This window comes from Triturus cristatus, chromosome 8 (genome assembly GCF_964204655.1).
Source record: "Triturus cristatus chromosome 8, aTriCri1.1, whole genome shotgun sequence".
NCBI classification, from domain to species: Eukaryota; Metazoa; Chordata; class Amphibia; order Caudata; family Salamandridae; genus Triturus; species Triturus cristatus.
Window position 1 is genome coordinate 293,803,492 of NC_140591.1, and position 16,214 is coordinate 293,819,705.

The 16,214-nt window shown below is 42.2% G+C and overlaps 1 protein-coding gene across 8 annotated transcripts in view; it reads left to right on the forward strand.

The window, feature by feature from the left end:
• PARP4 (poly(ADP-ribose) polymerase family member 4) overlaps positions 1 to 16,214 on the forward strand; it is a 2,159,601-nt gene that overhangs the window by 111,803 nt on the left and 2,031,584 nt on the right. The window lies entirely within an intron of this gene.

A 16,214-nucleotide genomic window follows, 5' to 3' on the forward strand; every position in this document is an offset into this window, starting at 1 on the left:
TAGGGTTGCAACACCTTTAACATATATTAGTTAACAGTAAACAAAAAATACACAGAACACATACTGGAATCAAATCATAACATGACTTAATAAAGTCCTCTTATTTACAAGTTTTTGCCTTCAATTCCTTGTGTGCTTATTCAACATGAGTTTCTCTCTATAATTTCTGAAATTAGTTTACCTGAATGGTAGTTTCCAAAAACTCTGTTAGCTGCACCTGGATCTGTGGTCCAGTTCCAACAGATCAGATGTCTTTTTGGTTCCTTCTAAATTTGCCTGAATTATTTTTTTAATATGATTTTTGTTTTTCTTTTAGCGCAAGAGCAAATGGGTCCTAGCACTTGCCTTTACAATCAATGACTAAAGTATCTAATCAATTAATTAATTGTTCAAGGCAGCAGAGAAACGTGTCACAAAAGGATTATGAGCACCAGTCTCCTTGTGTTGATCGCTAGGAGTTGTCCTCAGACTAGCGATTAAAGCACTCACAAGTGATCGACTCATGCAGACCGGTGCCTGTACTCTTTTAGCAACCTATTTCTCTGCCTACATGTACTTATTAAATTATTCTGTTTGTTCTGTGTCCTCAAATAATCTTCGACCCTCGTAGGTTGATAGCTTTGTTCATCCATCCTACTGATTGGTGGAATAAGCTATTCATGATGTTGGTTATGTATGTATGCACATTCACCTACAACCATGGCTGTTTCCAAGTATTGGCTGTGAATGAAACATGAGCAATTTTTCAATAAAGGTCAGATGGGTATGGAAAAAATCTAAGATTGCTTAGGATGACATAAAAAGCAGTGGGAATAGGAGGCCTCTTCTAAAGGTCCTGTAAAGATAATGGTTACAGGACATTATTTATGGTCAATCCTGAAATTTATCATGGGTACCTCAGAATGTCGGGTACTATTGCACTCCAGTTGGTTAACCATTTGGAGTTATATACTTGACTCAAAGGTAGGTAGGTTGGTGGTGAGAAGTGTGAAGCCTTTTCTGAGCTAAATGAGGTATCCAAGGGTTACTGGGCAGTATTTTCTGTGTGTACTGTCATTTACCACTGATATCCCAGGGCCACAACACATTGCACTCCAGTTGGATAATCAAGTTGCAACTTTTAAGTAGTTAACGCACAGGATAGCATGAGCAAACAGTCAAGCATTAGAGCGGAAAACACCTCAGACACAGCCAAAGAGCAAACACTGACCTTGTGGCCTGCTGACACCGCTGTTAAAATTGGTGCTAACATGAAGAACATCCACTTGGGTGCTCCGTCTGACCCTTTCCCCACTACGGAGTCACCAAAGGAATCCTACTGATCAGAGAAGCACTAATACCCATCCTCAGTGCTTCCACAGGCTTAGCTACATTCCTGGACTCCTGGAAACTGGCCCCGTCAAGCCCTAGTTCAAGAAATCATCCACTTAATAGCCACACTTTCTAACTATAGACCCATTTCTCTCCCACCATAGCCGGCAAAGGTCTTCGAGAAACTTATCAACCGACTCCTCACCAACCACCTGCCCCTCAAGTCCTGATTCAGGCCCAAACGCAGTACAGAAACAGCACTCATTGCCGCCCTAGATGACATCTTCATGATCCTTGACAGAGGAGACGTAGCAGCCCTCATTCTCATGGGCCTCCCTGCAGCATTTGACATGGTCTCACACCCTATCCTCGTCAGGTGCCTGCACTAGATTGGCATCCAAGAAACAACTCTCTGCTGGGTCTGCCCCTTAATTGATAGAACACAAACTGTCAGCATTGCATCTTAGTCCCCGGAAGCCCGCAAAATTAATCTTTGGAGTGCCTCAAGTTTCCTCGCTGAGCCCCACCCTCTTTAACGCATACATGATCCCTCTGGCCAACTTCATCCAAACTTTCGACATCCTCTTCGACAACCCGCAATTCATTCCCTCCCTTTTGGACAAGACCCACAACACAAGAAACAAAGTTCACCATCTGCATGACCAAAGTCGCTAACTGTATGAAAGCCAGCTGTCTTAAGCTCAACAAAGACAAGACAGAAGTAGTGATCTTTGACAAGAACATCTGACCATGGAACTTCAACTGATGGCCGACTGAACTCGGAACCACACCCATAACCAGCAACCACTGCAGGAACCTCGGAATAATCATCACAGCAAATTGAACATGACTGCACACAGCAAGGCTGTCACTGCATCCTGCATTCAAACCCTGAAGATGCTGAAGAAGATTTTCAAATGGCGCCCAAGCAACACTAGAAAAACTGTCACTCACTTCCACACTATTCTCGAGGATGTTGGACTACGGAAACACCCTTTAGGCTGGGATCACCAAGCAGCTCACTAGAACACTACAAAAGAGTCAGAACTTGGCAGCCAGACTCATCCTCAACCTCCCACGCATAAAACTTATCACACCACAGCTCCGAAAGCGTCACTGGCTCCTGCTCACATACGCATTCATTTCAAAATCCTCACACACACATTTCAAAACACTACACAACCTAGGTCCCACCTATCTGAACAGTTGTATCTCCTTTCACCAACCATCCAGACAGCTCTGCTCCCCAGGACCCCTACTCACACACATCTCATGCATACATAGAACCGGATCAGGAAGACAGGTGTTCTATTACAATGCTCCTTTAAGCGTGGAACGCCCTCCCATCCACATTAGGGCATCCTCCTCTCTTCTTGAATTCTGCTAGAAGCTAAAGTCTTGGATCTTCAATTAACAAATCTACAATAGGCAGGACTAGGCACACACACCTGCTCAGTGCCAGGATACACTCGCGGGTGATTGTGTGTGCTACAAATGTATGTAATAATGAATAATACATTGAATAACACTCAATAATATAATTGTTCAAGCAGTATTGTAGCTTTGGTAAAGGTAAGGACTTTTAATGATAGTTCAACTTGCACAAAGTATGGAAAGAGATGGATGACTTGTTGGTAAGATGGGAAGCCTGCTATCCATATCTACCAGTGTGCCCACTTATGCCTATCATATGGAGCTGAGCCCACCATATTTAGGGGACCGCATTAAGATAGCCCCACTTATGCTGCGGCATACTGTTTAGCCCAAGCAAGAAACCCTTTTAAATCGAGACAGAATCTCTGATGGCCCACGGCTCTATTATGTTTATAGAATAGCATGGCTGAGGTATGTTAAAGAACAATTCATTATGTTTTTGAGGTCTGAATGTTTTTATAACCCACTTGACGATGCCGCTGTGGCCAAAAGGCGTTTAAAAATATTATTTCTCACTATTTGGGAAAGGAGAAGAGAATCTCAAGACCTCAATAAGAAAAGAGTGCCTGCTTATCATATGTTAGTTACAACAAACCTTATGGAGCCCTACCTTTATTTTTTATCTTCTCACCACCAGAGATTTTACTTGCTTAGGTTTGGATTTTAAGTATCTCATCTTCTGTTCTCTTATCTAAGAGACACCTAAGTGAATAAGGCCTTGAGCTATGTCCCTGTGATTTCCAGTCAGACCAACGCATGTTACATTTTTTCTTTTTTTTTTGTAAACTGTATGCCGTGCCTAGAGGCTCTGGGACAAGCCGCTAGGTTGTATCTCCACTGGTGTACAGATAAAAAGGCTTTTGCTCTTGAACTGTACATTCCTTGACATGATGTACAGTCAGTTCATAGTCTGTGAGTGTTAGCCATTCTCATTCAGAAAGGGGGTATATTTTGAATGTACCCTTGTCACCAGAGCACAGCTCTAATAAAGACCAAAGCCAAAAAGGATAGGGACGTCTCCAGTGGGCTTCTGTGATTGTTGAGGCAACTGAAGGAAGAATACAGGGAATTCCCAAAAAAATTACAGGAATCAAAGGTAAATCTTTACCAAGCCATGCTGTTGACAGTAGGTTCTCTCTGCCCTCAGAAACCTCTCGTGCTCACTCCTTTTGCTATGGCTTTGATTACAGTTCTCAGGTCAGTGAAACAAAGGTGCCAAACAGAATGCTACAATGGAGTCAGTTTACTGTGGCATTGTCTGCCTTTTGATCTAGTTTCATAGTAGCTCTCTGTGCAAATGGCATCAAATCAGTGCATGTGGTCCCATGCAGGTAGGAATCTGACAACAATGTCACAAATCACAGATATGTTTTGAACAACCTAAACTCCAGCACTCAAAAGTGAGCTGGGATTCAGAGTCACAGTGAAATGAATTACTTTAAGATGCAAGAGAACTGGTCCACTTCACAAAGTTCCAGTGTCCATTATACAGAGCCACTGGACTCTGCTAGTTCATAATAAGGGGAACCCTGAATACAGTTCAATGGGAGACTAGGTTTTACTGCAAATTGTCTACTAAAAACAAAATCACATGTGAGAGGACTACAGGGGCTAGAAATAGACTAACACACATATATTGTGTCCCAGTGGCAAGTAAACTTTAGAGTCCTTTATACCATTGATGCTTTGTCATGGTCTGTATTGGGCTCGGGAATTCACTAACCCCCCCTCTCTCCGTTTCCCAGGTGTAACTGGGGAAATAAGGTTAATGTATTGGGTCTAGTTGTATCCTTAAAAGGTGTATGTCAGAAACTGTAATGGCTACAACGATGGCTCCAACATGTTCAAGCATCAATGAACCCCTTGTTTGTCTTAAGCTGTAAATTACATAATATGGCTCTCACAAAGCAAGGGAGTGGGTGGGTGAGGGGACAGAGGCTCACCCCACTCACATTCCTGTAATTTCTATTGCTTTACCACATCCCTCTTGTAACGCAGATGGCTTTGGTTCCGATATGGCCTGCAGGGCTGCACTTTGGTCATGCCTCTTGGGTAGCTCGCTTCCTTCAGACAACCTTCACACAAGCTTCAGATGGTTGGCATCGTTCCTGTCCTCCTGGTCAAGAGTCATCTTCTATCTAACCAGCAGACAATGCATAGATGTTCCTCTTTTTCCAGGGCAGGCAACAGCAGCGCAGACTCCTAAGCTGGTTTCCAGCCTTGGGGACAACTGTAGCTTACCATGGTTCAGACCCTTCTAAGTTTTCAATTGCTAGCATCATCCACAATTTATGGTATTAATCTTTATCAGGAGTGGAGGATATGCTTTGCCCCATTTGTTCGAGTGTCAGCTTGGCCGTGAGTAACATTGCTAGTACCAGTGCCTTACTTTACTTCTAAAAAAGCTCCACCGGACCACTGGAATCCTACCCAAAATGTTAGGAGCCGATGCTGGAACTGGAAAGCTCATCCATTGTATGTTGTGTAGAAACCCCCTCCCAAAAAGTCTGAAGTTTGGGTGGGGCATTCTTACATTGCATGATTTCATACTTTTTTATTTTTTTATTTCTCTATACTGTGCTCTGACTGTGGAGTCTCTCTTTTGTAAAGTGTAGGAAAAATGTATTTAACATGAAAATCAATATTAAAAATATCTTAATGTTAAGTATTAATGTAAACTAATTTTATGTATTTGCTGTAAATGTAGAATAGAGTAGAAAAATGCTACAACGCTATTAAATTAATTTGTAACAAAAATTTTCATAAAGGGAAATTTCGGATTTTTTTTAATGTGCATTAATAATTATTAAATGTGATATATAGAATTAATAAACATGAATGCCATTATTTTTAATACAATATAATGTTACATTATGTTTAAATTAATAATAGGTTATTAAATATTTTATAATTGTCTAATATGTACTTTCAAAATATATTTTTAACATTAATTTATATTTCTTTATATTAACTATTTTAGATAATTTAATTTAAAGAAATGTCACATTATTTCCTACAAGGTTTTATTTTAAGACCTAATCTCCGTTTTTTTCTATGGAAGGGTGTAGTGCTGGATTTAGTACAAAGGTGTAAGTTACTACAATAGTGTAAATTACTACAAAAGAGTAAGTTACTACAAAAGTGTAGTTTGTGAATACTGAATAGTAGTAAACTTACTCTAAAGTGTAAGTTACCTTTGTGAATCGGAACCCAAATGTCTCACCCAGTCCCCCTTTCAGGTCACTTCCTCTGTCCAATTGCTGCTCTTAATGCAAGGTTCCTCTTACATTGACTGTCCCTCCAGCAAGTGGACAATGAAGCAACATTGGTGCTCCATCTCTTTCCACGACCACTCCAACATACATAACATTTGCACTGCTTTGTAATTGTTAAGTATGTCTGTGATGCCCAAGCCTCTTTTGTTTATGGGGTTAAAGCTTTGTCTGATCCTTAGCCTTGTCCTTCTCCACCCCCACCCCCTTATGAAGTTGGTGTATAGCTGCTTTTGGATGCTGTCCAAGTGCTCTTCTGTATCATCACTGGTAGGTAGTGGAAGAGGAGGTGGGTCCGTAGGATGGTTGTCTTAATGGATGCCACTCATCCTAGCTACAACAGATCCAGGTTATGCCATCTCTGAAGGCCTCTTGATCTTGGTGGACAAGGGTGTGTAGTTCGCGGGGAGAACCCACTGAAATGTGTATGAGGTGCATCCATTTGTACTGAATAGCTCTGCCTCTCCATTTGAATGCGAGGGAGCCTTGTAAATGGGTGAGCAGGTTACGGGAAACTCATAAGTTTCTTCCCTTTGGTGACATTTATTTTGTAGCTGGTGAGGTTTCTGAATTGTGTAAGCTCAAGTAACAGATTCATTATTGACATAATCTTGTCGGAGACTGAGAGCAGAATATTGTCAGCAAACATCAGTATATTGAACTCATTGGTCTGTAAGTTAAACTCCTTGATAGTCTCATTGTTGCAGATCCTCTGTGCTAAGGGTTCCAGTTATAGGCAGAAAGAATGAGAAAGAGCGGACCCCCAGTCTTGTTCCCCTTTTTGTAGTCATTATCCGGAAAAGTGTGTTTTTAAGTCTGATCTGCATGCTTTGCCCTGCGTAGGCTGTCCATACTATTTTCATGAACCTGTTTCTGATTCTCCTTGCTACTATCACTTCCAGGAGGAAACTTCCCCCATTTAAAGAACTTCTTGGCATCAAGTGAGAGGAGAATCCCTTTGCACTTAAGTTTTTTGGCCTGTTCAATCATATTAGTAATTTACCTCGTATTATCGCTGACTTACCAGCCCTTCTCAAAATCAGACTAGTCTGGGTGAACTATTGGGAAAGGAATCTGTCCACCTCAGTGTGAGGATTTTCATATAGATCTTTGCATTGATGTTGAGTAGTGAGATGGGCCTGTAGGTCCCAAAGTCTTTTCTGCCTTTCCTGCTTTTGGGATGACCTGTTTTGGCTGTCAGCATTAAGGGGGCAACTCATTTGCTTATCGCGAATGAGTTGAACCACCTTGTTAGTAAATCTATGAATGGCTGCCAGAAGGTTTTATATAATGGGGTGAAGTGATCTGTGTCTGGGGCTTTAGATGGTTTGAAGGCCTTTTGATGGCCTTTAGCACTTCATCCTTAGTAATAGACTGCTCAATTGCCTCTGCTTGGAGTCTCTTTAACTTTGCATTCAATATGTATACCTTATTCTGGGTCCGAGACAGCAACGTTGTACAGTCATTTGTAGAACTTGTGGAACCATTTGCATTCCCCCAGTCCTCTGTCAACACTGACACATCCCCCTCTCCCATATTGCACCCACAAAGGTTTGATTGTGGTTAGCCATTAGCCTTGAGGCCAGCAGTCTACCTTTTTTAATCCCACACTCATAAATAATTTGCCCTACCTTGGCCAATTAATATTTTGGATTACAGCAGCAGATGTCATTGCCAGCGTACTTAGAGTATTTTGCACATTATGCATTGGGATTACGCCTGTTTAGGCTGAGTCTCCACCTCGGTACTCTGCCCTCTGGGCCAATTGTATAAGAGTGTGGTCAGTCAGGCTCATGTCTAGATGCGCATAAGATTTGTGTGCTTCCGCAAGATGTGTGTAATCTATTTGAATGAGATTCAGATGTCTCCAAGACATTGTCAACCACTGCAAGCCTTTTCTAGACAGCGTCCCGTGCCCCCATACAGCTCTGCTGACCCAAACTTGGTTTCATGTACTTCTAAATTCCAGTCTCTTCGCACTATCAATGGGCCAGTCGCTGTTGCGATCAGTTTCTGTAATGTGGAGCATAGAAAGTCTTGGCCTGCATTAACGTCAAAGAACGAGGCCAGGGAGACCCGCTGTCTCCATAGGAGACCATTCTCCATTACCTGCCCACTGTTTTTTGTATCACACGGTCTCCCATCAGCGTGGATTACCATCAACATGTACTGCAGTTAGTATACACACTCCACCTTTCTCGTCTTTGTTGAGGTGAATTACATGGGCAAAAATAAGTTTCTCCGTTGACCTATGTCGTTCTCTAGTAGGTAGTTTCCTGTCCACTACGGCCTAGACCATTTAGTGCTCGCAGACTCTTCCCCCTCTGTTCATAGACTCTGCCTCCCTGCCTCCCATGGATAGCTCGGGAGCAGTTTCTAGCAGCTACTTTTGACTTTCATAGTAGCGAAATTAAGGAGTCCAAGTCTTACTGAGGGAGGTGCTGTGGGTTAGAAACACAGAACTCCGCAAAGAACACAGTAACATGTAATACATGAATGGCCAGCTAATAATTTTACTTTTATAAAGAAAACTTGCTTTAATTCACATAAAACCAACTACTAAACAAAAAATAACAACTGCAGATAATGAAAACCAACCCCCTGTAGCGCCTCCTGAAATAGAGATCTGTGTAAGAAGGTCTCTGATTGGTAAACAATGCACAATGTATTTGTTATGGATTTCATAGTTTAAAACGTCTTCCTATTATATCTGTCACATAGTTCACAATATAGCACTCCTTCCTCTTATATGTGTGAGAGATTTGATAATGTAAAGCCCTGCCTGCTATAATTGACATGGGATTGACATTTAAAAGGCTTCCATCAGTTATGAGCCATGCAACGGCTTCCGCTGTTCTTATGCGGAGTAACATAGCTGATGCCTAATCAAGATGCCGTAGGGAAGAAGATCAACAAAGGAGCTGTGCAAAACACCCCCTCTCTATACTTATTTTCAAACTTTTTTTATGATTACATGAACTCAGACCGACAGCTGTGCTGTCAAGTCAGCCCTAAGTATGCAGTTAAAAAAATTACAAGCAAAGTGGCAGAATAAAACAGCTACATTAAGCACAATAGAAAACCCCAAAGAAAAAAGTATGTTTTCTTAGGCGGCTGTGTAGACAGGAACTTCAGGGAAGGCACTCAACAGAAAAAGAGCCAATTGTGTACCTAAGGGACAGATTCCAAAATAACTTGATTTGAAGATTGATACTCTTTGAAAGGCAGAATACCATGGTGTTAAGTTTACCCTTGCCATCAGTCTGGTCCCATCAAAGCGCTTCAACTTCTCAAGAAGATGTGATGTTTAGGAAAGGTTACTATCATGAAAGTTTACAATCATAACTAAAGGAAAGATGCAACACGTATTGACGGAAGTCAATGGGTGACTTGATCAATTATCCATGTGTGGCATTACGGTTGGAAATGTTATAGACATTTGAGTTCAGTTTGAGATTACATCTTTTCTAAGGTACTGTGCTTGCAGGAAGCGTTTCCTGGTGCTTTCTCCAACAGACAAGATAGTGTCAGACACTGAGAGAAATAATGGCATGAAACAAACAGGCTGTAACTGAATGAGACATTGCCAACAAACCTACCTGGTGGAAGGACGCTCCGCTGCGCACTCTGCATTGCCCGGGGGTCGGAGGTTGTGAGACCGCGCTGAGACCGCGCTGGACGCCGCGAAAGGGACTACAGCCCCCAGAGTCCCTAGCGGTATCTTCCGCTTCCGCTTCCCTGCGCGCCCTGAGGCGCTTATAACTGCGAGGCTCCCTCGGTGGAGCGGGGGACATTGCCAACAAACCTACCTGGTGGAAGGACGCTCCGCTGCGCACTCTGCATTGCCCGGGGGTCGGAGGTTGTGAGACCGCGCTGAGACCGCGCTGGACGCCGCGAAAGGGACTACAGCCCCCAGAGTCCCTAGCGGTATCTTCCGCTTCCGCTTCCCTGCGCGCCCTGAGGCGCTTATAACTGCGAGGCTCCCTCGGTGGAGCGGGGGACATTGCCAACAAACCTACCTGGTGGAAGGACGCTCCGCTGCGCACTCTGCATTGCCCGGGGGTCGGAGGTTGTGAGACCGCGCTGAGACCGCGCTGGACGCCGCGAAAGGGACTACAGCCCCCAGAGTCCCTAGCGGTATCTTCCGCTTCCGCTTCCCTGCGCGCCCTGAGGCGCTTATAACTGCGAGGCTCCCTCCGCGTCGCGGGACGCGCGCGGGCGGCGCCGGGCTAAGCCCGGGCAAAGGGCGGGCCCTCTGTGGCCCTCAGAGGCCTGAGGAGACTGGACTGGACCAGAGACGCTGGTCCTGGTCACAAGATCTGTAAGAGGCAGCGGGGGTGATATTGAGTATTTGCTAATAATTTGTCAGTGTTTTAAAAATTGTTATCTAAGTAATTATTAACGGACATAACGTTCTATCAATTCAGCAGGCTTGCGACGAGGGTGTGACTGTTTACAATATGTCTAGATCTAAAGCCTCTTCGGGGCCACGTACAATGGATAACTACTTGGTTCAGAGGGTTAGTAAGATAAATTCTGAAAGACGACAGTCATTGGGGAAAGCCAGTACCCCGCCTCGAGAGAGCCCTTCAGGAGGGTTATCAACCTCCGGCATGGAGGATGCAAACAATCACTTTGATTCTACTACCCCGGAGGTGGTTGAGTTAACTGAGTTGGGGCAACTTGATTCTGTACAAATTAGCCCCAATGAGTCAATAATAGACGATTGCCATGACAGGGTGGAACAATGTTTACCTCCCCCAAAAAAACGAACAGTGAGAACATGTAGGAAATTTCAGTCTAAAAAGGGGACATTATGTAACGGGCAGAAATCTGTAGACCCATCGGATAAAGACATCGGGAATACTGCCGTGAGCACAATTAATAAGGTGGGAATAGAGGATAATATTGTTAGTAACATTGAGGAGATTATTGGTACCAAGATCAAGGACATAATAGATCCGCTGGTTTTAAAAATAGAGGAGTTAACGGAAGAAGTTGTCAGATTGGGTGGCTTGCTAAATAAGGCCTTAGGCAAATTGGGAGAAGTGTCTGCTGCTACTCCTGCTATAGATGTGGTAACCGACACTACTAACACCCAAAGTAAGATTCAAGGACAGGGAGACCCTGCTAAGAAAGCCATAGGGAATAAAGGGAACGATAGTGCTACCCTGGCAATACCACAAATGAGCACCGACCCATCAGGCAGTAATTTGCCTGCTATAGATAATATAAACAGTTGGGAGGGAAACAAAATAAAGGGTGCTGTGAATCTCCCACCTGAGTGTGCTCCATATGTGGTGGTACTCACAAATGTGCCACCGCTAGATAATAAGGGTCCCCAAGAAACCCATGATTCCTTAAAAAACAAATGTTTGTCGTGGTTAAATAGACAATGTGGTTTCCCATTGAATTTTTCTGACAACATTTTGACAACCAGGAGAGCCAACTGGATTGGGAGTGACAGGAAAAGATTAAAAGGGGACTGTGTAATTATTAACTTCAAATATCCACAGCATGTTTCTACCGTCCTCCTAAGAGCGGCATCCCTCCCAATCTTAGATGGTAATGTATGTGCTCGAGCACTGGGATACTTTTATAATCACCTTAATGACAAAGGGAGGGCTAACAATAGAAATTCTACTTATCCACCTACTTGCAAACCTCATTTTGATATCCCTACACAGAACAGATTTCTTGCACTTAGTACTCTGGACTCTAATGATTGACGCATAAAGGAGACGGAGATATGTGCGGGAAGGGAAGAGGAACTGAATTTAGAGGATCATAGAGATGATTGTATATCCGTAATTTCTGGTATAACAACTTTGACCCCCAGATTGGTGCCTGAACAGGATGAGGCTGAGATCATACCAGATGGTTGTATGAACTCTGGTGATTTGGGCCAAATTACTGAGGTTGGCATTACGGAGGGAGATACCCGAGGTACTATTAGTGGGAGTACGATCAGAGCAGGTATATGTTCCAGGTTGGTGTGCTGGAACGTAGCTGGTCTGAAATCTAAAAGTAGGGACCCGGGTTGGAACTCCTTTATTAATAGGTATGATATCCTATGTTTTCAGGAAACCTGGTGCAAAGATAATATTGATTATGAGGGGTTCGTTTCATATAACCTGCCAGCATATGGAGAGGGACCGGGTAGAGCTAAGGGGGGTTTACTCACCCTTGTATCGGTCCACCGACAGATGACGGTGATAAAATATGTGCCGGTAGGGGACCTAATACAGATGATTTGGTTCCAAGAAGGTAAACGTCGTAATATCCTTCTGATCAATTATTATAATAACATTTTTGATAGTACCAGGGGCAGAATTGTTACCGATCTGACCAATGCTATTGAGAACCTAAGTTCGATTTCTCATGAAGTATTTGATATCATCTGGTGTGGGGATTTCAATGTCTCATTATGTGAATTACTATCCACAAAAGCATGTGGGGTTACAAATAATGCTGGATGGGAGGCCCCACATTTTGGGCATGATATGTATGGGGAAAAAGTGAATGCATTAATGGGGTGCCTTGACCTGGAAATTTTGGACTGTTGCAGGGATAGTAATGGTTCACCTATCCCCACATTTAGGAATTGGCGTGCCAATTCTGTAATTGATCATGTGTTGGTATCCTCCAGTATTGCCGATTGTTTTGGCCCACTTGAAATTGAATTAATGGATACCAGCGATCATAACTGTATTATTGTGCCCATGACTTTGTGGGAGGAGAATGATGAAGTGATAGGGGCTACGGTTGAAAACATTGAAGCGCACAGGGTTAATGGGGTAAGGCTGAGGTGGATAGGTGCTAAAGCATCTGAATTAACCAAGTCTATTATCATGAAGAATTTAGCAGACATTGTCTTTATTTTAGAAAATAGATTAGATCATGAGCGGGTCTTATCTAGTTTTAAAGGTATCAACAATGCCATTAACGACAAGTTCACAAGCGGTAGTAGGGGCAGTAAAAAGTCTGGCTTTGTTTGGTTTGATAAAAATTGTTCGGCTGCCCTGACCGACCTTAAGCAAGCCCTAGCAATAAGACCTAGGGATAAAAAATTAATAACTACTCTGAGGCTAGAATACAAAAAGGCTATTAAAGCAAGGAAGAAGGTTTTGCAGCTACAAGCGTGGGAATCCCTTAACCAGGCGGCAGAACTTTCGAATTCTGGATTATTTTGGACAACAGTTAATTCTCCGTTCCTTAAGGAAACAAATATGCCTGAGTTAACAGCAAATGTCTCCTGTGAAGGATGGATTACCCATTTTTCAAGTATTTTTGACTCAAATAAAAATAGTAATGTTGGGTCAGATAGATGGCCTATTATACCACTCGATATCACTGTGGAAGAAGTGGAAAGAGGGATAAGGGCAAGTAAGGGAGGAAAGGCCCAAGGCCCGGATGGGGTCCCAAGTGATGTATATAAGGAGACGCCAGAAGTATGGGGTCCGTTGTTGGCTGTTGTTTTTAATGCCGCGGTCTGTATAGGCCCCCCTCAAACTTGGGAGGAGTCTATAATTGTACCTATATACAAGAAGGGATCTAGGTCCGATGCAAAAAATTACCGACCAGTCTCATTATTGGATGCTTCAGTAAAAGTTATGAGTAGGATTATGCTGGTTAGACTGGAAGAATGGGTAGAACAGGACCATATTCTGACAGATAGCCAATATGGCTTTAGGAAAGGTAGGGGTACACTCGATCAATGCATTAATTTAGAATTCTTGATCGGGAAATACAGCGAAGCCAAATCTGGCCATATTTATATGTGCTTTGCTGATTTAAGTAGCGCCTTCGACATGGTCGACCACTCTATTTTGTGGATGACCCTGTTGGAATTAGGGGCGCCAAAGGGCATAATTTATTTTCTTGCCAGAATGTACGAGAGACTAAAAACATGTGTACGTTTTGGCAGGAAGGGTGAATGCACCAGGAACTTTAGCGTTAAACGCGGTATAAGGCAGGGTTGTGTTTTAGCTCCCCTTTTATTTATTTTATTTATAAATAACGTTGATGCTATTTTAAAAGAAGTACCTGCAGACGCTCCAATGATTAACGGCACCCCCGTCCCGGTGTTATTATACGCCGACGATGCTGTATTGCTGTCAAGAACCCCGATAGGGTTACAACGATTAATGGATAGTTTTGCATCTTTTATTGAAGCTAAAAAATTCGTTATCAATAAAAGCAAAACTTTTACAATGATCTGTGGCCCAAAGAAAATTAAACATGCAGCGAAAGGGTTTTTTATAGACAAGTTAAAAGTGCAGCAGGTGGACAAATTCTGTTATTTAGGTATAACTTTTGCTGAGGATAAAAAGTGGACACATGAATTTAATAATATACGCAATAAAATGGCTAGAAATGCACATGGAATTTTTAGATTTGCACAGAAAATTGGGGATCGTAGGACCAGAGATATGGTAAAAATTTATCAGGCTAGATGTGTTTCGATTGCATTATATGGGGCTGGAATTTGGGGTTACAGTGACGTACATGAGTTGCAACTGGAACAGAATTCTTTCCTTAAAAAAGTTTTGTGTTTACCCACTTCGGCCTCCAATGCATTATGTCACCATGAACTAAATGTTAACTACTTATCCGATCTTTTGTCACTTAGACCTTTGATGTTGTGGAGATCAATTTGGTTGAATGAAGAAAAATCTTTCACTAGGTCTATAATCCAGGATTGTATGCGATTAGATAAGGTTAAAGCAATACCCTGGATTAAATACATTATTATGTGCTTTTCGGATATTTTCAACCTGAATATTGTAACTGATCCAAACGCTGTTTTATCAATCCCCAAGATTGAGCTGAAAAGGGTTTTTCTAGCCTTTGTCGAGAGGAAAAGAATAGTAATTGCAGGTTCTTTGTCCACTGTTATGTTTTACAACAGATATCTGTCCATGGATGGATTTCCCGTCTATCTAACTCTTGTCACCAGACCAACACATAAATTTGTACTAACTAGATTGAGATTTGGAATAGTGCATCATCTGGTGGCACATCCTGTAATGAGAAAATACCCTATAGGCCCTTGTAGATGTGACGGTTTTTCCAAGCAGAGCACAATGCACTTTATATTATTTTGTAAGCTGTACTCTAACTTTCGTGTTATTCTGCTAAAGCCCATGTTTGTTAAATATGGTACACGCACGGTTGAGCAGGCTATGAAATTGATTTTTAACCTACAATCTGCTGATATTTGTTTTTATACTGCTTCCTTTTTAAACAAATGCATCAACCTGAGGAAAAGTATGTGTTTTTTAGATGTAGATATGTAATTTTAAGGTGTATTTTATGTTTTTTAATGATTAATACTGTATATGAAATGTGATTATGTCTGCTATAAGTGTTCATGTTTTGTATTTGTGAATGTGACTGCGTTTGCTTTTATGGACATTAACTTGCTCCGAATAAAGCTGAATTGAATTTGAGACTACCCTCATTACTAAAAAAACATGTTGTAACCTCTTTCTGATTGATTAGTAGAAGTTTTTCAGTATTCATTTCTTAAGAAAGCCTATTGTATAATTTATAAACAAGATGCTATAAGGATCTTCCTCCTACTTTGGTTTCAGTAATTTTCTTCACTCAAAAGGAACATTAGTGAAGATGATCTTAATATCTTTGCAAGTTATGGAGGTTTAGGTTTTGGGCTTCAAGAACAAGCTCCCCTCCCTGGATTTGAACACAGTTGATAATTCATTGTGCCTTAAAGGCCACCAAGTAGCAAACAGAAAACCAATTGAACTTTTCAAGTTGTTGTATTACATGTACTTTAACTAGCAGGTGCAGAAGCAGACGTGCAGCTGAATTCTGAATAACCTGGAGACAAAGTTCAGATAATTGAGAAGACATAAATACCCCTATCTTAGCCGGTGTCTTCTGTCAAGGTTTCACCAAACACCTGTTAATTACAAGGTGGGAGTGGAGATGGATATACTGCTAAGCAAATGGGGAGTTCCACCTCAGTGCCCCAAACTCCCTCCGTGTTAGTATTTGGTGGTGGTACTTGCACCTAAGTTTATCATCATTGGGCATGGAGGTAGGAAAGTGGTGGAGTACCTGTTCAGGGGTGGTGGTACCCATAGAGCAGCCTTAGTCGGATCTTAGGACATGTGTTTTCCCCTGCGGCCCCTGGAAGAGTTAGATGGCGCCCCTATGCACCTTGAAGTACTA